General features: G+C 41.2%; 1 long non-coding RNA gene across 5 annotated transcripts in view; it reads left to right on the top strand.

The window, feature by feature from the left end:
- Positions 1 to 25,259, top strand: part of LOC138749894 (uncharacterized) — a 245,345-nt gene that overhangs the window by 135,556 nt on the left and 84,530 nt on the right. For 4 of the 5 annotated variants that reach the window (XR_011348924.1, XR_011348923.1, XR_011348922.1 and 1 more), the window contains exons 6-8: positions 5,836 to 5,939; positions 7,509 to 7,571; positions 11,657 to 11,720. This is a non-coding gene — a long non-coding RNA (uncharacterized lncRNA). Of the gene's footprint in view, positions 1 to 5,835; positions 5,940 to 7,508; positions 7,572 to 11,656; positions 11,721 to 15,958; positions 16,193 to 25,259 lie in introns of those variants that run through there. The other variant, XR_011348926.1, reaches the window with a different exon arrangement.

The following is a 25,259-nucleotide window of genomic DNA, read 5'->3' as shown; positions in this document are numbered from 1 at the left end:
ATGCAGGAATAATACTCAGCTTTTAAAACTTAGATTACCAGACATGTGCAGGGATAGTTAATTGCAATCATTCTTTTTATTTTGATGGCCATTTACTGGTTACTCTTGGCTAAAGAGCCTTGAAGTATTATTGATATATTTAGGAAAATGGGCTGACAAATCCATTACTAACTAGAGTTGTCAGGAGCCTGCTGGTAATTCAAACGACTAAGGGGCCAATCCTTGTCTGGTTGACAGCTCACTGCTTGTAAATGGGCAGAAAACAAGATTGCCGTTGCTGTCTGCTATTGAGATAGTTGATGTCTGCAGTTGTTTGAAAGCCACAGACTGCACCACATTCAAGCTTATTGTCCTTATGTGTGCCTACTCTGCATAGGCAACTGTTAGAAATAGAAGTACCTTTAAAGAAATTGCTCGAGACAAAAATTGAGAACAAAGAACATTTATTTTACAACAATGCAAAGTTGGGTGCTTCCCCTTACCCTGGGAATACACACATACACTGGGGCTCACCCAACTTTTATACAGTTGATTTCAGTATAGGAGTACCCTCCCCCTTACATTCTTCTGCCTCCTGCTGGAGAGGTTTGGCATTAGGCAATCCTTCCTGCCTACGTGCAGTTTCAGTATACTTGGAGGACCAGGGGGTATCCTGTCGGTGTCCCTTCATGTTATTGTCCACCTTCCTGATTCTCGGGGCTACAGTCTCTTGGTATGCAGAGTTGGCTCATCCTGTCTAGGGTTGGCTAATTTAATATGTATAACTTTGTAAATCTGTGTAAGGTTAACTAATTAGATATGTAGAACTTGGTACTTCTGTCCAGGGCTAGGAGACCCTTATCTGATCCAGACTACCTCAACTTCCTACATTCTATTGTTCCTTACCACTCTTTATCTTAGTCTTATGGAGGCTCTTGTCACAAAGACTAGAAGATTCTTATGTTAATCGCGCTGACTCTGCTTTCCTGCATCCTAATCCCCAAGCTCATCCTGTTTGTACTGGTTACAGCCATTAACTGATGTATGAATTTTAGTTTCCTTCATGTTCATAATTTTAGATCAGTTTTCCCATCTCTCACACAACCCTAACCCTAAACACAATCCTTGGCTCTGGCATTAGAAATTTAGTCTGCCTTTGCAGGCTAATCTATCCTAGATATTCCATTGCATGTGACCTTTTTCAAGGTGTCAAAACAACCTTGAAAAAGTCACTCTTGAGTATGATCCCCAGTTCAAATGTGCATTTAGTTTGTGTGTAGTGCTGCCATATATGGGTGCCACTGAGAGGAGCTTGCCAAGGCAGGAATACCCCATTGAATTTCCCAAACACCTGCCATCAAAGTCCTTAAAACCCATTTCTTTTTATGTTTGTTTTTTAACGGCTAGTTTGTCCTGTTGGAGATTTGGATTCCAAGGACAGTTGCCTCGTTGATATTTAATTCTTAGTAATGGCACCAAACTATAAAAACCTGAATGCCCAGGAATGCACAAGGCTATCTACAGAAGCTACAAACTCTGGGCCCCTGTACCCCCCCCCCCCCCACCAAATCTGCAACTGGATTCTTGACTTTCTCATCGAAAGACTACAGACAGTATTAATCAGAAGCAATGAATCGGAGACAATGGCTCCTCCTCTCTTGTTATCAACACAGGTGCACCCCAAGGATATGTGCTTAGCCCACTGCTCTACTCATTATACATCCAAGAATGTATGCCCAGGCACAATTCCAATGTTATCTACAAGTTTCCGATGACACCACAGTTGTTGGCAGAATCACAAACGGCAATGAGGAAGCGTACAGGAGGGAGATAAATCAGCTCATTGAATGATGTAACAACAACAACCTTGCGCTCAACATATGCAAGATCAAGGAGATGATTGTGGACTTCAGGAGGAAGTCAGGGGAACATGATCCACTCTTTATCAAGGGATCAGTAATGTAGAGGGTCAAGAACTTCAAATTCCTGGGTGTCACCATCTCCAAGGATCTGTCCTAGATCCTCCATGTTGATGCAATTACAAAGAAGGCTCACCAGCTGCTATATTTTGTGAGGTGTTTGAGGAGATTTGGTCTGTCTCATAAACTTCAACACATGTACCGTGGAGAGCATTCTAATCTGGTTGGATCACTGCCTGGTATGGAGGCACCAACTCTAAAGACAAGAATAAACTCCAGAGGTTTGTTAACTCGGCCTGCGACATCACAGGCACCAGACTTCACTCCTTCGAGGACATCTGCATGAGGCGGTGTCTTAAAAAAAGCAGCCTCTATCTTCAAAGATCCCCAGCACCCAGGTCATGACCTCTTCATTCTGCTACCATCAGGAAAAAGGTACAGGAGCCTAAAGACAAGCCTCAGCGGCACAAGGACAGTTCCTCCCCGCTGCCATCAGATTCCTGAATTTTTTTTATAGTAAAGTTGTAAGATGGTTATAATATGAATGTTTGCTTTATGACGCTTCTGCAAAACATCGAATTTCATGACTTGTTCATGACAATAAATTCTGATTCTGATTCTGAGAAAGTGGGAGACATGGCCAAGTCCATAAGGGGCACTGATCACTTGCCCATTAAAGACATCTACATAAGGTGTTTCCTCAAGAAGGCAGCCACCATCATAAAAGACCTTCATAACATGCCCATGTTCTCTTCTCCCTGCTGTCGGCAGGCAGCAAGAATAGAAGCCTGAAGTTTGATACCGTCCAAGAACGGTTTTTGCCCAGAAGCTATCGCAGGCAGCAAGAATAGAAGCCTGAAGTTTGATACCGTCCAAGAACGGTTTTTGCCCAGAAGCTATCGCACTCTTGAATCTCTCCATTCCACCGTAACCATAACACTAATCCAAGATCATTATGGATCTCTCTGAACTCCTGATGCAACACAATTTTTGCATTTCTGGACAACTGTGAACAGAAGTCAAAACACACAGCTGGAAAAACTCAACGGATCAAACAGTCTCCTTCATATAGTAATAAAGATTATATGACCAACGTTTCAGGCTTGAGCCCTTCAAAAAGCCCACCTTGTTGAATATTTATTTTCTTCTTTTTATATTTGCTATATTTTTATTTTTTATTCTCATATGTAAGTTATTATTTAAATCATTATCAGTGTTTTATGTACTCAGGAAGCACAACAAATAAGACATTCATTACATCTGTACATTATTTATTTATTTGACAATAAACTCTTGATCCAGTCATCCATACATGTATCATCAACTTGAGAGCCATAGAAATTAATTGAAACACAAAATTTAGGTGTCATCTTGGCTCAATTATTGGAGAATTGTCTGAAATCTATTTGTGGGCTCACTCTTAAGCCTTGAATACATAAACTTTAGTAAAAGGTGAAAGATTTATATAATCCGAAGGGAAATCAGAGTTTTACCCAGCATTGTACTTTCAAGAGGCTGTCAATGTGGACAAGACAAAGTGAAAGATAAAAGCCTTGTTTTCCATTTAACAGAATCATGGCTGATCAGATTCTAATCTCAACTCTGCATTTCTGTCTACTGACGGTCACCTTTCACTTCCTTATTTATCAAGCATCTATCTGCTTTTGCCCTGATTATTCAAAGGCTTACTGTCACTGAAAATTTAAAAGCCTCTACCCTCTAAAAGAGAAACATTTTTTTACTAAAAAAATGGGCAATGTGTTACTTTTAGACAGTGGCCCCTAGTTCTGGATTGTCTGTGATCTAGGAGTGAAACACAAAAGTCTGCAGGTGCTGTGATTGTAGTAAAAACACACAGAAATGCTGGAGGAACCTGCCAGTCTCGCAGTGTCCAGAGGAGATAAAGATATAATACGAACGATTCGGGACTTCGGAAGAAGGGCTCAGGCCTGAAGCGTCAGTAATAAATCTTTACTTCCTCTGGACGCTGCAAGACCTGTTGAGTTTCTCCAGTATTTCTATGTGTTTTTACTGTATGTGAAGTTTAATTTTTGACCTACAGCATGGTTACAGGCCATTTCTGCACACGAGTCCACGCCACCCAATTTACACCCAATTAACTTGCACCCCTGGTACATTTTGAATGGTGGGAGGAAACCAGAGCCCTTGGGGAAAACCCATGCATTGGCAGGGAGAATATACAAAGTCCTTACAGACAGCACGGGATTCAAACCCCGGTCCCAATCGCTGGAGCCGCCCCATCTAGTCTGTCTCCCGGATGCACATAAAAGGTCCTTTAACATCACTCCATAATTCCAGGGAACCGAATTTGGATGGTCAGCCATAAACGAGTATGCAGGGCTGGATGGCCCCAGCTGGCTCCTATTTATTTTTGAACTCAGTGTCCAGCAATATCCAAGGAGCAAAATGAATAGTCAACATTTAAGGTCCAGACACTTCTTCAAGACAAAGTGTGTGACCCAAAGTGTTGAATTGACTTCATTTCTCTCCCTGGATGTTGCTTAATCTGCTGAGATTCTTCAGTTTCTCTTTGCTTGCTCAAGATTCCATTATCCACAGTTTCTTGTGTTCTATTTCTTAATATTTCTCTGAGTAGGGGAACTTGTCCAGTGCATTTGCAACATTTATCATTAAATCAGTATCAATGGACTGCAGATGGCTTAATCATTTTCTCTGCACATTGCTTCAACATACTGGACAACTCAAAATTGAAAATAAGAGAAATTCTGCTTTATGCCCAGCAGCACCTCCGTATTGGAAAAACATATGAAGCAAAGATGAAGATCTAGGTCGACGAAGGGCTCAGGCTTTAAACCCAACATGAGCAAACCTGGGATCAGTGCTATAGCCGTCAAGCTGCCCGACTTCTGGGTTCAGGAGCCGGACACCTGGTTCGGCCACGCAGAGGCTCAGTTTCACCTCTGCCAGATTTCGTCCGACACAACCAAATTCTACCATGTGGTCGCTGCCCTGGAACAGGCCACCGCCAAATGTGTGCTGCACCTTGTTCAGCACCCGCTCGCTGAAGACAAATGCAGGACCATCAAGCGAGTGCTCACCGGATCCCTCGGACTATCCAGGTGTCAGCATGCCGCTCAGATGCTACACCTCGACGCTTTGGAGGACAGGTCCCTAGTGGAGCTGATGGATCATCACACCAACTGCCCACTCTTTGAGCGTATTTTTCTCGACCATCTGCCCGACAACATCCAGCCATTACTGGCCCAAGAGAGCTTTACCGACCCGAGGAAGGTTGCTCAGAAGGCCCAAGTACTATGGCTCGAGCGATTCCCGGAGGGCTCGGCGGTCTAGCAGCTCACATGGCATGGGGGATGACCATGCCAAGCCTGCCCCTAGCGCTGCGGTAGAACACCCGGCCCCTGCAGGTTAGGCAATGAGAAACAGAGTTAACTTTTCAATGGAAGGCCCCACCTCAGCAGTGGGAAGATAGAGATACAGTAAAACTTGTGGTATCCAACACCAACGCACATTGTAAATGCCAGATAAGTGAGTTTTCTGGTTGCTTGGGTCTGCATGTTGCGTGAATAGAGAACTAATAGCGAGATACTCCAATTTTAAACCTTTTTTTTTAACCCACTTATTTTCCACAATTTTTTTGCCAGTTATTTGAGGAGGCCAGGTGCTTGAATTCTGGATAACGGATTGTACTGTATGAAAGGAACTGTAAATTTGCAGAGAAGGTGGAATGAGAAATGGAGGACAGATGCAATGTCTGCGATAGCACAAGTTTAGTGTTGCCCTAAAGAGTTGTTGGGGTGATCTGGTCAAATGAATCAAGGGAGTGAAACGTGAAAGTCTGCAGGCACTTGAATTAAAAGGCTGGGAAGAAGGGAAGAAAGGTCAGGGGGAGGAGTACAGATTCTAATCTCAACTCTGCATTTCTGTGTACCAACAGATCAGGCAATATCCAAGGAAAGAAATGAAGTTAATTTAACACATTGGGTCATTGAAGAAGTGCCTGGACCTTGAATATGCATAGGAGATCAGGAGAGAGGAAGGGTAAGTACTGAGTGGAGGGGAAGGGTTGACTTTATAGAGCTGGGAGGGGAGGAGATGGAGGGAAATGGGGAGAGAGAGAAAGAGAACTAGAGGAAAGGAGAGAGGGGGATAGATGATGGGGGCTCACAGAAATGGCAGAGGTCGATGTTAATGCCATCAGGTTGGAGCAGTCACAGACGGAAGATGAGGTGTCGTTCCTCCAATTTGCAGGTGCTCTCAGTCTGGCAGTGTACGAGACCACGGACAGTTATGAAGGCAAGAGAATGAGGCGGGGAATTGAAAAAGGGCAGCACCAAGATAAGTGTGTGACACGTGCCCAGTGGGTCAGACTGATCTCATGGGTAAGAAAGAAAACAGTACAAGATACAAGTGGCCATTTCAAGTTGCACTGGCCTTACTGTGCATATCCACTTACTTTCTTTAGATTGAAAGCATTGCTGGAGAAATGTACAGGGGCCCAAGGTGTGTGCATCTATTTTGTGGGATGCCTGCCCTGATCCTTTAACTTCTAAACACATTTAATCTTTTTCCAGCTGTTTGTGCCAAGTCAAAATAACTTGCTGCTTCAGAAATAAGTTCTTTTTTTTATTTTTTGATCATCTAATTTAAACCTGTTATCAACCCTCCTTCCAGTTGGGAGATATGTACTGTCAAACCCTTTCTATTTGTAAACACCTCAATCATTGCGGCACAGTGAATGTAGCAGTTAGCACAACTTTATTACAGCACTGGCGGCCCAGGTTTGAATCTGGGTTAGAGTTTGTACATTCTCCTTGTATTCGCGTGGGTTTCCTTTAGTTGCTCCGGTTTCCTCCCAGTTTTCAAAGCTTACAGGGGGATGGGGTTGTAGGTTAGTTGGGTATAATTGGGCGGCACGGATTCATGGGCCCAAAGGGCCTGTTACTGTGCTGTATGTCTTAAAAAAATTAAACTTCTCAATTCCTGGTTCCAAATGAAAAGGAATTTCTGGCCACTTTACCAAACAAGCTTTTTTCTCACATCTCTGTGATTGCAGTTAAGTGCATAAAGGAGCTAGAGAAACTCAGCAGGTCATATGGTGTCCATAGGAGGCACAGGAGGCATACCTGGAGCCCTTTGTCAAGGCATCAGTAAAAAGCAGACATGCACCTGAATTAAAAGGTGGGTGGGGGAGGAGGGAAGAAGGGGCAGGGGAGGAGCTCAGGTGAAAAGCCAAAAAGCCACAGGAGGACGTGGATAGGAAGGCAGAAGAGAAAAGCTGACATCTTTCCTGGTACCCACAGTTCATTTCTAATGCAGCCTTCAGATAGGTCACTATGAGATAATTAACAAGGAATGTGAAATTCCAGTGCGGTAATCAGCTTTTCAATCCATTTGTCTCGACTGAAAGGCTGTTGCCAATTATTCTAAAGCCATTACCTGATGGAGCACTAAACATTCAAATGGATTTCTTAAAATTCGTTAAAAACATTTCTCCATCAGAGATGAGTGCCCACAGTCAATTAAAACGTGGCAAATGTATAAATTCAAAACAATGAAGATGGCTGCAATAATTCTAAGTCATGTTTTTATTCCATTCACACTGTGCAGATGGATAGTGGCAGGATTTGAACCCACGACAAAAGAATGTTAATGTACCTCCAAGGGAAGATGGTGAGTGACTGATAGAAGAATTTGGCAGCCCTTGTCCACTAGGTGTTATGAGCTTGGCGGTGCTGTCAAAAAAGTCTTGCTGAGATGCTGCACGTGACACTGACATTGAACATAAGTAATGTTTTCATCAGGAATAATGTGTTAACATCTAGGTTCAGTGAGAAAACCCTGGAACAAGACAATATGGATTTATTTATTTCATATGTATCTTTTGTATGTGTGTTATGTCTGATGGTGTGTCTGCATGTTTTGCACCAAGGAACAGGGAACGCTGTTCCATCAGGTTGTACTCGTATAATCAGATGACAATAAACTTTTAAAAATATTTAATATAAAACCACAACAAACATATCACAATATTTCAAACTTAATCCAAATATATGTGGTATTTTATATTAAAAAAAAGTAAAAAATACAAAAGAAAGAAAAACCTCCTCTAAATCCCCCCCCCCCACAAACTAAAAAAAAGAGAGAAAAAGAAAAGGGACAAGAAAACCACAGCAGGAGCATTTCACTTTCCAATACTTTTAAACATGTATATATTCATAGATACTCATAAGAGAAAGGGAATGTTCGAGATTCATTTAAATTTTAATACCAACAGTTTGTAAATATTTTTCACAAAAAATATGATATCTCTTAAATTACAAGTAATTTTCTCAAGTGGAATACAACTCTGAACTTCTGCCATTGATCCATTCCCAAATCTGACTTCCAAGTTATAGCAATACATTTTCTAGTTATTGCCAAAGCAATTTGAACAAATTTTACTTGATACATATTCAGTTTAATTTAAGATCAATCTCTCTAACATCTCCCAGTAAAAATAACATTGGATTCTTTGAGAATCTTATTCCAGTTCTAATAAATTACCCAAATCAAACCAAAAAGGTTTAACTGTGGAACACTGCCAAGTCAAATGCCAAAAAAGTATCAACTTCTTGTCCACATCTAAAACATAAATCTGAATAAATATAACTTTTGTATTGTTAAATATAACTGATGAATAAAACTATATTGAACTAATCGATATCTCACATTTATTGTACTTTTCATACTCTCTCTACATACCTGAATAGATTACAATAAACCTGACTTGACTTGACTCCTGCTTTCCAACTTCATTTCAGCAACAAGGATCAGGCAACATTACATGTTGCACATCAAAGTTAGAAGTTTAAGTTTCTCAAAAATTTCTACAGATGTACAATTGAGAGCATTCTGATTGGTTACATCATTGTCTGGTATAAAGGTGGTAATGCACAGGACAGGAAAAAACTCCAGAGAGCTGTTAATTCAGTCAGCGCTATTTATGGGCATCCGTCTTCACTCCATCAAAGACATCTACAAGAGGCAGTGTCTTAAGAAAGCAGCCTCTATCTTCAAAGACCCCCACTATCCAGGCCATGCCCCCTTCATTCTGCTAGTATAGGGAAGGAGGTCCAGGAGCCTGAAGACAAGCACCCAATAGGGCAAGGACAGCTTCTTCCCTTCTGCCATCATATTTCTGAATGGACAATGACCCACAGACATGACCTCACTTTCTCCTATTATTTGCACTAATTATTTATTTTGAAATATAATTTATATCAATATTTACACTGTGGTACTGTTGCAAATCAATTAATTTTGTGGCCCATTCATGACATTAAATTCTGATTCTGAAGTTTCCTCTTATTGTCATGTAATAATACAAAAATGTTATACACATGATATACTTCAATTTAAGCCTGCCATAATGGAAAACAAAGAGAAAACACCAAAATTATATTCCAGAAAGAAAAACAAGAATTTAGTGGAGGAATTCAGTGTATTGAGTAACATCAGTTGGAGAAAAAGAATGGGCAACTTTTCGAACTGGAACCCTTCATCAAGACCGAGAGTACTGAGGGGATATAGCCAGCAAAATGAGAACAAGGTGGGAGGGATTGTACAGGGGCCAGTATAGGATTAGTGAACCAGAGAGGGATGAAGGTTGATGAACAGAGATTGCCCCTTGCTGACATGTCTGTGCATTGTCTCATACACTGCCAGACTGAGACCACCCACAAATTGGAGGAACAACAACTCACCTTTCATCTGGGCTCCCTCTAACCGGATGGCATTAATATTGACTTCTCCAGTTTCTGTTAAGAAACTTCCACCATCTCCTTCTCTCTAGTTCGGTCTCTCTCTCTCGCTGCCCTTTTCTCTCTGTCTCCTTTCATAGACTCAAAATCAATTCTCACCTTTTCTCTTATCATATCCAATTAACACCTTTTTGTTAGTCTGGATTCCTCCCCCTTTCTCCCTCAGTCTTTATTGAGACACCTGCCTGCTCTTTGCTTGTACCTTGAAGAAGGGCTCAGGACTGAAACGTCAGTAATATATCTTTACCTCCTATGGAAGCTGAGAGACCGGCTGAGTTCCTCCAGCATTTACTGCATGCTTTTACCACAATCTCAGCGTCTGCAGATTTTCGTGTTTCACAGAGATGGTTGATTGACAAGTGCCCAACAAGGGGAAAGAGGAAAAATAGGGGTCAGGTGGAAGATAATATAATTTCCCATTCTCCAATATATTCTTTCTTCTTTCTTTCAACTATTTCCTTCCCTTCAATGTTGATTTTATTTTCCAACTACAGTGAACAGTGGTCTCTTTCCAGTGGCCATTCCTCTAATTCCCCAACTACATATCAATATCTTTTGGATTGAAACAAGAAAATATGCAGATGCTGTGATTGCAGTTAATACACAAAAGTGCTAGAGGAACTCAGGAGGTCCCACAGCATCCAAAGGAGGCAAAGATATATAGGCAATGTTTTGGGCCTGAGCCAAGATGTCTCGATTTCACTCATCCCCTCACTCATTTCAGTCTCACCCCCTCAGAACGCCTAGCCCTCTGCTCTTTCGACATTAATCCCAACCTCACTATCAAACCCGCAGACAAGGGTGGTACTGTTATGATCTGGTGCACTTATCTTGCTGAAGCCAAATGACCGTTCTCAGACATCTCTTCTTACTTAAACAAGTTCCAAAATAATACCTTGGCGAAGGTCTCAGGCGTGAAACATTTGTTCAAAATACTTGCCTCCTACGGACACTATAGAATCTCTTGAACTTCTCCAGCACTTTTGTGTATTAAATAACCTTTGGATAATAGTTCTTTGGCATTAATATCATGAGGCTTTGTACCTGAGTATAAAGACCTGTAAAAGGTAGCAAATACAGCTCAGGACATCACAGGCAAAAACCTCCACACCATCGAGAACATCTATAGGGAACGCTGCCATCAGAGAACAACACCAATCATCGAGAATCCACACCACCCAACACACATTCTGTTCTCACTGCTGCCACCAGAAGAGGTATAGGTGCACAAGACTCGCCCCACCAGGTTCAGGAACAGCTGCTCCCCCTCCATCATCAAACTCCTCAACAAACTCAATCAGAGACTCATTCAAGGACTCTCACTTTTGCACTTACTAATTTTTTTTCTCTCTGTATTGCACAGTTCAGTTTATTTACATTTCTTTATTTGTTTACATGTGTACATTCAGTACTGTTTTTTTTTGCACTGCCAATAAGTGGTAATTCTGCCTGGCCCACAGGAAAAAGAATCTCAGGGTTGTATGTGATGTCATGAAAAAAAATGAAATCATTGTTCTTCCAAAGATAAAGCGCAAATCTGTCATACTTCAAACAGCAAGAACTTTGCAAATATCATTAAGCATACATTGTAAAGAGGGGGGTGGAGGAATGGGTTTTATTGCACACATTTGAAATTTCTTTGTTAATGATAAATGATGCACGAGATAAATGGTAATGCACTATTACTGCCTGTGATAAACTGTACAGCACAATTAGTGTGTATGATAAATGGTAACACAGAATTACAGATGCAATAAATGTTAATGCATAATTAGTACTCGTGATAAATGGTAATGACAAAAAGAACTCAGAATCTAGTGAAACAATTATCTGACAATTGCTTGACAGCAATGTGTCCTGCAATAGGTGACTAAGTCCCACACAGAGCTCTGTAAGTCAGTGTTAGCACGTTATTATCGAGAAGAATTTTTATTTATTTATTTTTCATGCTCTCAGGAAGTGGATCCGGCTGGCACAGTCACAAGGTTTGCCCTTCCCGACCTGGGCTTAGGAGGTGATGGTGAGTCTTCTCTCTGGACTGCTGCATTTTTTGAGTTGACCCTGTCAGGAAGATCTGATGGAAAGGGTAAGTCTTGATAAAGGATCCAGACCTAAAACCTTGACTGACCATTTCCATCCATGGATACTGTCTGACCTGCAGAGTGCCTCCTGCAAATCTTCCAAGGGGCCTGTCAACAGAAAGGAAATGTAATGCAAAGAAGTGAGTGCTTTATTCAGTTTTGTGAATATCACCATCATGGTCTTCCAAGGTGTCTTCCTTCTGCATAAAATGTAGCTTCCCCTAGACCACCATTAACTCAACCCTTACCCGCATCTCCTCCATTTCCCATACATCTGCCCTGGGTCTCTCTGCTCCAGGATGCCACCAAAACAGGATTCCTCTGCATCCAACATATTTCCACAATTATGCCACCTATAACATGATCCTACCACCAGACTCATCTTCCCCTCTCCAGCTTCTGTAGGGACAGCTCCCTCATTCACCCCTTCCCATTAATCACATCCTTGGCATCTTTGCCTGTGATTGCAGGAAGTGCCACATCTCCCCCCTCACCACCATTCAGGGCCCTAAACAGTCCTTCTAAGTGAAACAATACTTGTCAGTTGGAGAGAATATCAGGTTCAGTGGTTTCATAGAGAGATGAATCTGGACAAATATTACAATCACACGTAACTTTAATTAACACCCGGGAGACAAAAAGGGTAGAACGTTAAACAGTACTCAATTACTATTTCACTCAAGCAACGGATCTAGGTTGGACTCCAACAAGAGTGAACCTTTCCTTGACACACTCACACACACTTGAATACACATACTACAAACAGAGGCTCTTACCCACACTCAGTTCCCTGACCAATGGGGGTGTGGCAATTATTAATCTATCACAATACCATGACTCATCTTCAGTGTAGTGTACACCATATCCGCAACATTTCCAGCAATGTCCACAGTAGTGACCTGCTGTGGAGAAATGTCCGTGGCTTGGACGACAAGACAGAGAGAAAGAATGTGCTGTGCATTGGTGTTATATACAGTACTAATCTGTGCTTCTAGCCAAAAATAACCCTAGGTGATTTAAACGAGCCAACAGCAAGGTGTGCAATAATGGGTGGCTGAAGTGATGTGATTTCCGAATAAGTTTCTGATGGGGAGGACACATGACCACCCACAATACATTCCAGACAGGCAGGGAGGCCACATTTCCTGCACAAACAACAATTTGTGAATCTGTGGGAGTCACCTGTTTCATCTTGTCCTCCCATTGAACACAGACTGGGAGATCGCTTTGCTGAGCACCTTCACTCTGTCCACATCAATGGCAAGGATCTCCCAGTGGCCAATTCTGCACTCCACTCCCAATCCTGATATGTCTGTCCATGGCCTCATGTTCTGTCAAATCAAGACCACCTGTAAATTGGAGGAGCAACACCTAATATTCCAGCTGGGCCCTCTCCAACTGGATGGCATTAACACTGGAGCTCCCTACATCCCGACCACAGATTCTCCTTATCCGAGCTCCTGGCGCTCTGAATGCAGGCTTACCACCTGACCCAAATCATCCGAGCTCTCGATGCCTTGATCAACACAAGTACTTACCATGATCAAAAGTAGTATCATGTAAAAGTCGACCTCCCCAAATTTGACCTGAAAAACTGGTCCTCAAAATTCAACCATTACACGAATATGTACTGTAGCTCTCTGTGTAACCATACCCTTCACCTTATCATTCCCCTTGATGTGGTGCCCTCAGTTTTGCTTAAGCTCTTTCGGTCAATACATGGATAGCCACTCTAAACTTGCAAACTTTCACGAGAATGTTGACAGGATTTCAAGGTTTGAGTTACAGGGAAAGGTTGTGCAGACTGGGGCTTTTTTCTCTGGAGCGTAGAAGATTGAGAGGGGACTTGATAGAGGTGTTTAAGATTTTAAAAGGGACAGACAGAGTAAACGTGGATAGGCTTTTTCAATTAAGAGTGGGGGAGATTCAAACTAGAGGGCATGGTTTAAGATTGAAGGGGGAAAATTATAAGGGGAACATGAGGGGAAATTTCTTTATGCAGAGGGTGGTGGGGATGTGGAATGAGCTTCCGACAGACATGGTCGAGGTGGGATCATTGGTTACATTTAAGGAAAGACTGGATAGTTACATGGAAAGGAGAGGACTGGAGGGGTATGGACCGGGTCAGTGGGACTAGGAGGGTAGGGATTTGTTACGGCATGGACTAGTAGGGCCGAACTGGCCTGTTCTGTGCTGTAAGTGGTTATATGGTTATATGGTTAAAGACACCAAGATCTGTTCACAACAAAGCACAACTGTGTGAGGTACAAACATCTATGGGGAAACAAACTGCTGGAGACTGGCAGAACAAAATGAAGATAAGGTCAATACTCCAAAGGGAAGCAATCCTGTTCCACCAGGTTATGCTATTTAACTTTTATAACTGGTTACCAGAAAAATAAGTTAGAGTTTTATGGCACACAGTGTAGACAATTCATATGCACTAAAACTAATAATGAGAGTGGCTGTAGAATGATCGAAATTTAACACAGTGGGAGATCTGGAGGTCTGTGTCAAGTGGTGTGCCTCAGAGATCTGTGTTGGGACCATTATTGTTTGTTATTTGTATAAATGATGATAACGTGCTGAACTGGATCAGCAAGTTTGCCAATGACACAAAGGTAGGAGGCGTCATGGACAGTGAGGAAGATTTTCAAAGCTTGCAGAGGGACCTGGACCAGCTGAAAATTGTGCAAGTAAATGGCTGATGGAATTTAATGCAGATAAGTGTGAGGTGTTGCACTTTGGAAGAGTGAATCAGGGTAGGACATACACAGTAAATGGCAGGCCACTGAGGAGTGCAGATGAGCAGAGAGGTCTGGGAAATACATTACATTGTTCCCTGAAGGTGGTGTCACATGTAGACAGGGTTGTAAAGAAAGAATTTGGTATCTTAGCCTTTATAAATTAAAGTATTGATTATAGAAGTTGGGTTGTTATGTTAAAGTTATTCAAGTCATTGGTGAGGCCACACTGAGAATATTGTGTACCGTTCTGGTCGTCCAGCAGCAGGAAAGATATTAATAAGATTGAAAGACTGCAGAGAAGATTTACTAAGATGTTCCTTGGTCTTCAGGAGTTGAGTTACTGGGAAAGATTAAACAGGTTAGGACTATACTTCTTGGAACGAAAAATGAGGGGAGAATTGGTAGAGGTTTATAAGATTATGAGGGGTATAGACAGAGTAGATGCAAATAGGATATTTCCACTTAGATTGGGGAAGATAAATACAAGAGGTCATAGCTTTAGGCTGAAAGGGGAGAGGTATAAAGTGAAAATTAGTGGAAAGTTTTTCACTCAGAGAGTGGTGGGAGGGTGGAATGAGCTGCCGTCTTGAGTTTTAAAAATATATTGAATAAATACATGGATAGGAGAGGTCTGGAGGGTTATGGAATGAGACTAGGTCAGTGGGACTAGCTAGTTCTATTGGTCGGCACAGACCTGAAGGGTCAAATGGCCTGTTTATCTGTGCTATAACATTCTATGGTATTTAGATGTTCACTCCTGCATTCAGATTGTTTAAAATTAGCAATATCTACTTTTTACTTCTCCGTTTTAAGATCAATTTCAATTCTTGTTTTTAGCAGCAAATGTTTATAGGCTCAACATTCAAAACATTATAAATAATTAGACAGAATATAGCTCCATCTGTGTTTTCTTTACATGCACTTAGAAATGCAGTAAATCTATTTAGTTCAATCAAATACTCCTAAATCAGATCCAGCAAGAATTGATGAGGAATAATTCTTCCGCAAAACTGCCCCATCATGCACACGTAAGTAATAAACAGCATGTTAGTCAAAAGCTTAGTGTGTTACATAGCATCCATAAAACCTATCTGACTATAGACTGAAATCTAATTTACATCAAGTGGAAGTTTTTGTCCTTCATGCCAAATTTGGATTGTTCACCATAACATTGAGACATCATGGCACGTCTGCGGGCCAGAGCCCAAGACACATCCTGATATGTCTATTGAGGCATCAGAAAAGGGATAAAATCCTATGCACTGCCGTGGAGTGAGTGAAAGAGGACAAGGGCCCCATTTATGTATGACAACAGGCCAGTGTTATTTTTCCCGACCTGAGTGCAGGTCTAATGAAGCAGAGGAAGGAGCTTGACCAGGTGAAGAAGGAACTCCAGTCTAAGAATATCCCATTTGCCTTGCTTCACCCAGCAAAACTGAAGGCTGTACAACCTGATGGAAGGAAGAAGTTCTTCAAGGCACCAGGGAAGCAATGATTCCCTTGCATAATTGGCCAGGAGGAAATTGAAAAAGTAAGCAAGAGCGAAAGAGGAAAATTGAATAAGCAGTCATGGTCCTCATGAACTGCTGAGGATATGTGCCTTAAACTGTCATCACTTTTTCCACCTATAATAAATAAGTGAGTTCCTAACTAAACCAATTTAAGATGACTGTTTTTTTTTATGATGACCGGTTTTCACAGTAACTATTTCTGAGTTGAGGATTTGTTTTATTCAAAATTGAATAATCTTATATAATAGTTTATATTTTTTATATAAAAGCCCTTGGCCAGGCAAAATGTCTAAGAGTTAGTTAGATATCTTACACTTAATGAGTGCAGAATGCACATCCCAGCTTAATGAGGGAGGTAATATCGAGTATTCAGAGGTTGGCATTGGGAGGGGGAAGGAGGGGTTTTATATTTATTTTTATTCTTAGTCTTATTTTTAAATTTGTCAACCATATCAATGCCTTATTCAATTTTTTGCTACTTTGTCACAAGATACATATTTTTACTTGTATGGAGATCTTACAGGAGGTCATAATATATATGTTATTATTAATGATTAAGGTGTGGCAACATGCCACTAGGTAGGGGAACCGGCCCTACTTGTAATCCATGTGGCAGGGCAGCCGGCCAAAATGGCGCTGTCGGGGGTTTCCCCTTCTTCTCAGCACCGGGCTCAGAAGCCCGTACTGGGGAACCACGTGATGCCTGAGTGACGTCGGCGCCCTCAGCGCGGTTCTCAGCCGGGTCTGATTTTTTGCTCACTGAGCTCAACCCGTCTGGTTGTGTGTTCTTTCTGTAGTAGTGTAGCTGCTGCTACATAGGTAAAGAAATTTATTAGCTTTAATGTGAATGGGCTGAATGGAATGGTTAAGAGGAAATTAGTCTTGGCTTACTTGAAAAAGATGAAAACTGATATTGCTTTTATACAAGAAACACACCTTACTACACAGGAACATAAAAAATTAAGGAGAGAGTGGGTAGGACATATAATATCATCATTTTTTAATTCCAAAGTCGAAGGTTAACAATCTTTATAAACAAAATGATTGGAGAAACAATCTTTGACCCATCAGGTTGATATGTATTAGTTAATTGTCAGCTTTACTCAGAGTCCTGGATATTTTAAAAACTGTATGCACTTAACTATGACGATGAATCCTTTATTCAAGTTATCTTCCTTAAGGTATTAGGGGGATGACAAAATATACTTATGGGGGTGACTTCGATTTTTGTTTGGCACCTTATCCTGGATAGATCAGCACAAACAGTATCCAAAATAAAAGTGGCCAAAACCACTTTGGCTTTTATGAAAGATCTAAATCTGACAGATGTGTGGAGGCAAACACATCCTCGAACCAGGGACTCCTCCTTTTATTCCGCACCTCGCGACTCCCATACTAGGATTGACCTCTTTTTGTAATGAACACATTTAATCCACAGAATATTAGAATACCTATCTAGAACCTTGTGGGATCACTCACCTCTGACTCTCTATTCTGATGCCAGAAAAATCAACTAACTCATACAGATGGCATCTGAATCCTACCCTACTCCAAAAATCAGAATTTTACAAATTCATTAGAGACCAGATAAAGCAGTTCTGCAAGATAAACCGTCCCTCTGCTATGGAACACATTATAAGCCTACCTTAGGGGAAGATAATTTCATATATAAAAGGTATTAAGAAGAAAAACATGTCAGACATAGAAGAACTTGAAACAGAAATTCTGCAATTGGAAAAGGAGTTTCAACAGTCCAAAGAAACATATAAAGTGCTTGTAAACAAAAAACTCAAGTACAACACACTGAAATTGAAAAGAAAAATCCTAAGAACTAAATAAAGATATTATGGCCTGGGAGAAAAAGCACATAAAGCTTTGTGATGGCAATTGAGGGCAGAGGAAAGTTCAAGAACAATATATTTAATTCAGACTGAAATGGGCTGTTTCACAAAATCAATGATACATTTAAACACTATAACGATTAGAGTCCCCAGAGGACCTGACTAAGATTGGTGAATTTTTAGCCACTGTTGAACTACCCAAACTTGACCAAGAAGATCAAGTACATTTGAACCTTCTCTTTACTTCAAAGGAAATTTAAAAACCACTGGGCTCACTATAGTCCAATAAATCACCAGGAGAGGATGGTTTCCCACCAGAATTTTACAGAGAATTTAAGGATATACATATCCCTCACCATAGATGTAATTAACTTAGCATCTAAAACCCAAACTCTCCCTGAATTATTTTCTACTGCCATAATTACTGTGATTCATAAAAAGAACAGGAACCCATTAAAATGTTCCTTGTTTTGGCCAATTTCATTACTAAATTCAAATTACAAATTGATTTCAAGGCCCTGATAAGCATGTTGGGCAATTTATTTGGAACTAAAGCATCTAGAATATTCACTACTCCATGAAGGAAATATATATGTTTATTTCTGGAATATTCTTTTTATTGATGAGTGAGAGCTCAAAGCCAAGTTTGCATAAATCTAGTGTGAGATGGGAGTCTGACTTAGACACAACAATTGATGATGTTACGGAGTCCAGAGGACCCCCAAAACCAGCAGCAATAGATATGCACCACAACAGGTTACTTAAACAAAAGTAGTTTTTAATTATATTTGAACAAGAAAACAGAATTAAATTTTAACTTATTACTTAACCTACTTACTTAACCTACATAATTCCCTCCCCCCCCCCCCCCCTCTAATACTAAGCGCAGGTGTGTGTAATGAATATTTAAGATTAGAAAAATTCTTTAGGTCACAGTCCAATCTCACTGGTTGCAGGCAATTCTTGTACTGTGCACAGAAGTTAGCATTAACAAAGTTCACCAGTCTTTGGTGCTTACCAGGCAAATGGTTACCACTCAGGAGGGCTCTTGCTGGTTTTCAGAGAGAAATTCCTTTTCCAGGACATCCACAACTGATCTCAGTCAGTCTTACTGTCAAAACTTGCCCCCTTCAGGGTTCTCCAGATGATCCTCTTTCTTTCAGGTCACCTTTCAGATCACCAGTCTTCTTTGACCAGGCAGCCTTTCAAAGTTTGCCAGCTTGTCCCTCTGGAACTGATTTCTGTGACTTCTTCTCTCTCTGTTTCACACCCTCCCTCTCTGAGAGCAAAACTGTTCTCGTCTGCCTACAAAGATCACATGCTCTCCAAGGCAAGCTGCTGAAGGTAGCTACTTTGTTGCTCCTCTGTAAAAAGCATTCTGCAAAAGTCCTGCAAATGTTCTGTTTTAAAATGTGTTTGTGTGCAAGCTGCTCTAGCAATTCCTCCCAAACCACTAAAATACTCTGTCACAATGAACAACTCTGGTCAGGGAAGTTTGTTGGTTACTATCAATGCCAGTTCATTATAAATTTTTCCATCATCTGTACCTCAACCCACAGAAATTATACCAATATAAACCTGAATTATCAGAGCTGTTACAGCACCAATGACTTGGGTTTGAATCTGGCCCTGACTGTAAGGTGTTTGTACATTCTCTCTGTGTCTGCGTGGGTTTCCTCTGGCTGCTCCGGTTTCCTGTATGGGAGTGTAGGGTAATTGGGTGTAATTGGGCAGCATGGGCTGGTGGGCTGGAAGTGCCTGTTACTGTGCTGTAAGTTTTAAATGTAAAACTCCAATCCCTGAGCAACTATCGCTGCACCTCTGTTCTCTCAATGTTCACTACATGTTCTTCCTTCACATGAGCATCCGATGTTTTCAGTCTGGAATTGGATCTCCACGTGCATTTTTATTCACTTGGCATCACAACTCAGAATCAATGCTCTCAGGCCAGATTCTCAGATTTCACAACAGATCCCATGTCTGATGGAGTGGTCTGTTACAAGTCTAAAGGACTCCAAAGCCCAGCAGCAATAGATATTCACCAAGACAAATGATTACTTAAACAAAAGTTGCTTTTAATTATCTTTAAACATGAAATAGAATCAAACTTTAACTTATAACTATTGATTTACTTAACATAATTAACCTCCTTCTGAATTTTAAGCACACATGTATGTAATGTGTGTTTAAATTTAGAAAAGTTCTTTGGTTCCCAGTCCAATCTCACTTCTCAATTCCCCAAGTTCACTGGTTGCAGGCAATTCTTAGACTTTGCACAGAATTTAACATTTATAAAGTTCACCAGGCTTTGGTACTTGAAAGGGAAATGGTTGCCGCTCAAGAAGGTTCTTGTCAGTTTTCAGAGAGAGAGATTTGTTATTTCAGGACATCCACAACTGATGTATTTCCATCAGTCATTTCAGTATCTTGCTAACAAAACTTGCCCCTTCAGGGTTCTCCAGATGATAACCTCTTTCTTTCAGGTCACCACAGAGTTCCTTTTTGTTTCTCTTATTCTAAGTGAAACATTAGACAGCCAGTCCTCTCCTCTTGCATGAACCACAAGGGTTTTGACCAGGCCATCTTCCAAATGGGGCTTTCCACAAGCTTGCCAGCTTGTCCTGTTCTAGACCCAGCTGCTGTTTCTGGCTGTAACACTGTAGAAGTGATCTCTCTCTCTCTCCCTCACACACACACACACACACACACACACAGAGCCTGTTTGACTCTCCCTGCTTGCAAAACCACATGACCCTCTTAGAACAGTAAGTTCCTTTCCAGACAGAAGGCGGCTCTGACAAGATCTTTAATCTGTTGCCTTTTTGTAAACAACAATCCATTACTGAAGACTCTTGGGCACTCTCCAAAGCTCTTGCAAAAGCTGTGGAGCCAATGTGTCTAGCATTAGCAGAGCTCCAGTATTTCAATAAGATCTGTTTTGAAGTGTTTGTATGTAACCTTCTCTAAAAAACCTTTCCCAATTTATCTCCCAAGAACATATCTATATACTCTGTCACAGGTCCAAAATATCTACAGTTACAATGATTTCCTTATAGTCTTTGCTCCTCATGAAAGCATCGAAGAATTCTCCCTGCTCCTCGCCACATTTAAGTGACCAGTAGAGGTCAATTATTTCATCTGTAGGCAGGTTAGAAGCTGTGGGTAATGCAGCCAATTCATTCTCTAGGGTCCCATGCTGTGGCTTTATTGGATGGACCAATTTTCTCTCCTTATGATAAAAGGACAGTTTTAACTTTGGCTATGTGAATTCATAAACAGTGCAAGCTCTTCATCCATTCCCTCCATTCCTTTAGCAGGTACTTGACTGGAGGCTTAGTGTTTTTATTTGTTCCATTCTACAATAATACAATTGAATCACACAATTTGCTATCTCTTGGTGTGAGTCCACTTGTTATCTCAATTGTGAAGGATCAAGTTCCCTGTTCAGTATTCCAGACCAGAAATGGTGTTCAAAGTTCAGAATTTCATCAACGGCACTTCTGATAACGTTTCTCAGAATGGAAAATAATCAGCAAGATAAAGTATTGACAAAGGCACAATCCTAATGAAAGAGCTTAGAGTGGCAACTGGCAGTTACTATGGTTTCAAAACCAGCTGCATTTGGAAATTTCCAAACCTGACTCTTGTGATGTTTCTTCTATGACAATAAAGAAACTTGGGTTCTTTTTAAAAACAACCAGATTTATTAACTAAGCAAACAGCATGAAGGACAGAACATGCACTGGCCAGACCTCATATGGAGGCATCTGTTGAATCTACCCAAGAGACAACAGCATTCCCCAGATACTACACACTCTGTCTCCGACTCCTCCTGGTGGTAGCTCTCTATCACTACAACTCTTAAGCCAGAAGTGAGCAGTTAGTCACACGATACGTAAAAGGCGAGAGCCTTTGTGGAGGGATTGTCTTCCGTAGATTGATACACATATTTAAGGGCTAATTGAAATTCAGCTTGCTGCATTTTCATTTGGATGATCCTGGAAGAAATTAATGACATTGTTAATACACAAAGACAAGCAATTGAACAAAATGACTTGATAAGATCATTTCTGAGCTCTATCTACTTTTAATCTTTAATAGCAACACACCACATTTCCATTTATCAGCAGAAGTTAAAATGCCACAAAGCTTTCACAACATTGTAACCCTGACTGGATGTATTTGCTAATATATTGATGTGTATTAATTTTAAGTGCCCTTTATGGCCATTCTTCACATGTCAAAGATAGTGAGGAAAAGTCTGCCTGGCTGCTTTGCTCATGGGATTAAGCAGTCGGTCTACATTTCAAAATAAAACCAATGCCCCATATGCCATGGGGCACACATTAAGCAGGCCTTGTGCTTTGCATCAGAAGTATGTGCAATGTTGAGATTAAACAGAGTTGTTCTGCACTCATTTTCCCTATGAGCACAAGCGTTAACTAAGTGTTACATTCATATTGGCTCTGGGAATACTTGAGATTGGATTCACAATGCACACTGGAGTTTGTATTTCACAGCTCCATCCCAAGATGCTTTAATTAGTGGGAGACAAGAGAATGTTGCTCCAGATCCCCATTCTTACTGCCCCTGATCTTCACACGTACACATCAGGGCTCAGTGTCATAATCTGCAAGATGGAATACAAAAGCAAAATCCTGTGAATTAAAGTCAAAATACAAACAGGAGACCGATCAATAGAGCATAAGATCAGGTCCTGAGCTGTGAGATAACATCTGTTTGGTGGGGCAGGAGCACCCTGAAACAATCGGTCTACTGGGTTTGTGGATTTTGGTGTAGGAGATAGAACCAGGCAGTGTGGGCTTGGGAAACAATGAGACCGTGGAAGGAAGATGACCAGAAGTAATGGATAGTGATGGTGTATGAGATAGTGGCTTCGTGTTTCTTGCCAGGTTTCCTGTTCAACGGGTAAGTAAGAGGAGGTGTCTAAGAGCTGAGTCCTGGCTTTGGCAAGGTAAAGGTCAATGCTCCAGAGTACAACAGCATGACCCTTGTCTCCAGGTTTTATGGTGAGGTTGGGATTGTGGCAAAGAGAATGAATGGTCTGTTGGCCTTTGCCCATAATGCCTATGTTAACCGTAATGGAAATTCCCATCTCCTTACAGATGATCTTTTCCAAAGACTTCCTCTCTCCATTCCTGTCTGCCTCTGAGATGTTGTGATTACATTCTGCAGCTTGAACCAGGCACCTACAAATCTCTGTAAAAATACTTACATCAAAAATCTGCTTTCAATGCAAAATTCTCAGTAGGCCATACACCATTCTCCCCTCATACAAGTGATGCATTATAAGTGTGAAGTGATGCATTTTGCAAGGTGAAACTTGAAGGTGTAGTATATGATTAAGGGCAATATGGAAGAACAGAAGGACCTTGGGGTACAAATCCAAAATGGCCATGCAGGTTGATAGGGTCATTAAGAAGGCTTATGGTATGCTGGCCTTCATTAGTAGGGGGGTTGAGTTCAAGAATCGAGAGGTAATGTTGCAGTTCTATAAAACTCTGGTTAGACCACACTTAGAATATCATGTGGAGTTCTAATTGTCTCATTACAAGAAGGATGTGGAAGCTTTAGAGAGGGTACAGAGGAGATTTACCAGGATGTTGTCTGGGTTGGAGAAGGTGTCTTATGCGGCAAGATTAACAGAGCTGGGGTATTTTCTTTGGAGAGAAGAGGGATGAGAGGTGACTAAATAGAGGTCGAAAAGATTATGAGAGGCACAGCATGGACTGCCAGCACCTTTGTCCCAGGGCCTGAGTAGCAAATTCCAGAGAATACCTGTATAAGATGAGGGGAATTTAAGAGACATTTCAGGGGAAAATTTTTACACAAAGAGTGATGAGTGCCTGGAATGCATTGCTCGAAGTGTTGGTGGAGGCTGGTACGACAGGGATATTTAAAAGTCTCTTGGACAGGCATAGGATTGATAGAAAAATAGAGGGTTATGGGTGTGAGATCGGGAAGGGTTAGATTGTTCAGTAGGTTTATGTATGTTGGCACAACATTGTGATGGTATGTGTTTAACCTTTCTGTGTTTTTCTCTGCTCTCTGTATCTTAAAACTTGTTTCTTTTTTTACCCATTTCTGGTGAAAGATCATTGCCTGAAACATTAACTCTGTTTCTCTCTGTATTGTCTGATAGACCAAGAATTTCCAAGAAACATTTAAATCAAATGAAATACTCCTTGTGACAGGTTAGAACAGACTTGACCGTTAGTCTGGCGGAAGAAGAGATGGTAAAGAGTGTTGTTTTGAGGCATGCCATCAAATTAGCCTTTATTGAGTTGTGCCTACTCATACATGGGTTATATTGGTATGGAAAGAGTGAATGAATTGTTTTGTGGTTTGTGTGCTCAAATAATGCGCACTTTTGCCATCTTGACTGTTTCCTTTTTCTTGCGATTCCACTGTAATTCCTTCACGGACACCATATCACGTACTAGGCTAATTCACCTTTTCCAAAGTTTTTCAGAATGTAAAGTATCATTTCTACTTCCCACGATCTTCTTGCTTTTAAAATCCGAGTTTGCTGCTAACGTACTGATGAGAAACACCTCCACTGTTGGCAACACCAGGTGTCTCAAAAGGTAAAACAATGATGCACCCTCACACACCTCACAATTCTGGAGTTGCTGTTTTCCAGTCATTGGGTACTTCAATGAATTTAAATGTACTTTCAGGAAGGTGAACTTTTGGAAAGCGGTTGGCCCAGGAAGTTTACCTGGCCAAGCAAACACCAAAGGATATCTGTACAAAGTGAAAGGAAGAAAGTTTAGGAGAGATATCAGAGGTATGTTTTTTAACGCAGAGAGTTGTGGGGGCCTGGAATGCATTGCCAGGGGTGGTGGTGGAGGCTGGAACAATAGGGGCATTTAAGAGACTCATAGACAGGCACGTGGATGGAAGAAAAATAGAGGCTTACGGGGTAGGGAGGGTTTAGTAGTTTTTTTTGGTAGGAATATATAGGTTGGCACAACACTGAGGGCCAAAGGGCTTGCAATAATTTTTTAATTTTGCTAACAGACTCTTTCAGCTCACAAGCCGGTGCCGCCCAATCACACCCAATTGACCTACAATCCCAGTATATTTTGGAGGGTGAGAGGAAACCGGTGGAGTTCAAACCCCGGTCCCAATCGCTGGTGCTGTAACAACATTGCGCTAACTCCTACACTAACGGAGCTGTCCACTGTGCTGCACCGTTCTATGTTTGATATTCTATGTTGACCACACCCTTAAAACGTGCACAAGCCAGCTGGCTAGAGTTTTCGTTGGCTTTTACGCCCTTTCACTCCTCTGATCTGAGGTCTAAAGGTCATCCTTGCCCAGGAAGAACAAGTTGACCTGCCTCAATAGCCCCA

The sequence above is a fragment of the Narcine bancroftii genome, chromosome 14, assembly GCF_036971445.1.
Source record: "Narcine bancroftii isolate sNarBan1 chromosome 14, sNarBan1.hap1, whole genome shotgun sequence".
Lineage (NCBI taxonomy): Eukaryota > Metazoa > Chordata > Chondrichthyes > Torpediniformes > Narcinidae > Narcine > Narcine bancroftii.
The sequence above is the reverse complement of the archived record's forward strand: the minus strand, read 5'-3'. Positions and strand labels throughout refer to the sequence as shown.